Below are 2,500 nucleotides of genomic sequence, written 5' to 3' on the forward strand. Positions count from 1 at the left end.
TACTTTTCATTCATGAAAAGTAATTATTGCCTGTCGAGCATAACATATGTCCCGATCAGGCTTATATTGCCATTGGTAAATATCAAACCAGGCTGAAAAAAATTTTTTCATCGGGTGGGCATAACATGTTTACCAACCCAGGTTACTTTTCATTCATGAAAAGTAATTATTGCCTGTCGAGCATAACATATGTCCCGATAAGGCTTATATTGCCATTGGTAAATATCAAACCAGGCTGAAAAAAATTCTTTCATCGGGTGGGCATAACATGTTTACCAACCCAGGTTACTTTTCATTCATGAAAAGTAATTATTGCCTGTCGAGCATAACATATGTCCCGATCAGGCTTATTTTGCCTTTGATAAATATCAAACCAGGCTGAAAAAATTTTTTCATCGGGTGGGCATAACATGCCTACCAACCCAGGTTACTTTTCATTCATGAAAAGTAATTATTGCCTGTCGAGCATAACATATGTCCCGATAAGGCTTATATTGCCATTGGTAAATATCAAACCAGGCTGAAAAAAATTTTTTCATCGGGTGGGCATAACATGTTTACCAACCCAGGTTACTTTTCATTCATGAAAAATAATTATTGCCTGTCGAGCATAACATATGTCCCGATCAGGCTTATTTTGCCTTTGATAAATATCAAACCAGGCTGAAAAAAATTTTTTCATCGGGTGGGCATAACATGCTTACCAACCCAGGTTACTTTTCATTCATGAAAAGTAATTATTGCCTGTCGAGCATAACATATGTCCCGATCAGGCTTATTTTGCCTTTGATAAATATCAAACCAGGCTGAAAAAATTTTTTTCATCGGGTGGGCATAACATGTTTACCAACTCAGGTTACTTTTCATTCATGAAAAGTAATTATTGCCTGTCGAGCATAACATATGTCCCGATCAGGCTTATATTGCCATTGGTAAATATCAAACCAGGCTGAAAAAATTTTTTTCATCGGGTGGGCATAACATGTTTACCAACCCAGGTTACTTTTCATTCATGAAAAGTAATTATTGCCTGTCGAGCATAACATATGTCCCGATCAGGCTTATTTTGCCTTTGATAAATATCAAACCAGGCTGAAAAAAATTTTTTCATCGGGTGGGCATAACATGTTTACCAACCCAGGTTACTTTTCATTCATGAAAAGTAATTATTGCCTGTCGAGCATAACATATGTCCCGATCAGGCTTATTTTGCCTTTGATAAATATCAAACCAGGCTGAAAAAAATTTTTTCATCGGGTGGGCATAACATGTTTACCAACCCAGGTTACTTTTCATTCATGAAAAATAATTATTGCCTGTCGAGCATAACATATGTCCCGATCAGGCTTATTTTGCCTTTGATAAATATCAAACCAGGCTGAAAAAAATTTTTTCATCGGGTGGGCATAACATGCTTACCAACCCAGGTTACTTTTCATTCATGAAAAGTAATTATTGCCTGTCGAGCATAACATATGTCCCGATCAGGCTTATTTTGCCTTTGATAAATATCAAACCAGGCTGAAAAAATTTTTTTCATCGGGTGGGCATAACATGTTTACCAACTCAGGTTACTTTTCATTCATGAAAAGTAATTATTGCCTGTCGAGCATAACATATGTCCCGATCAGGCTTATATTGCCATTGGTAAATATCAAACCAGGCTGAAAAAAATTTTTTCATCGGGTGGGCATAACATGCTTACCAACCCAGGTTACTTTTCACTTATGAAAAGTAATTATTGCCTGTCGAGCATAACATATGTCTCGTTCAGGTCTATGTTATTCCCATATCCAATACCTGCCACTGTATTGATATATAATAATAAGTATTACTTAAATCATTATTCATGCAGTAATACATTAAGAAAATACTTATTTGAAGTATTTATAGTAAGAATATACTTAACCTATCTTAACAACCACCACCACCACCTACCAATCAATATTACAAGCCTTCAATAGCAAATGTTTATCACCATTCCTATAATACATACTTATATATAGGTAAGTATAATAAGAATGTACTACTTAAGTACCAACGCCACTATTAATACTCATATGCAATTTTATAATACACACTTAATATACTTATAGTAAGTAATAAGAATGTAATAATAGTGGCTACCGCCATCGCCACTATTATACCCATATACAATTTTATAATACATACTTAATACTTTATAGTAAGTAATAAGAATGAACTAATAGTGGCTACCGCCATCGCCACTATTATACTCATATACAATTTTATAATATATACTTAATACTTTATAGTAAGTAATAAGAATGTACTAATAGTGGCTACCGCCATCGCCACTATTATACCCATATACTATTTTATAATTCATACTTAATACTTTATAGTAAGTAATAAGAATGTACTAATAGTGGCTACCGCCATCGCCACTATTATACCCATATACTATTTTATAATTCATACTTAATACTTTATAGTAAGTAATAAGAATGTACTAATAGTGGCTACCGCCATCGCCACT

This window comes from Condylostylus longicornis, unplaced genomic scaffold (assembly GCF_029603195.1).
Source record: "Condylostylus longicornis isolate FDR11 unplaced genomic scaffold, ASM2960319v2 ptg000711l, whole genome shotgun sequence".
Taxonomy (NCBI): domain Eukaryota; kingdom Metazoa; phylum Arthropoda; class Insecta; order Diptera; family Dolichopodidae; genus Condylostylus; species Condylostylus longicornis.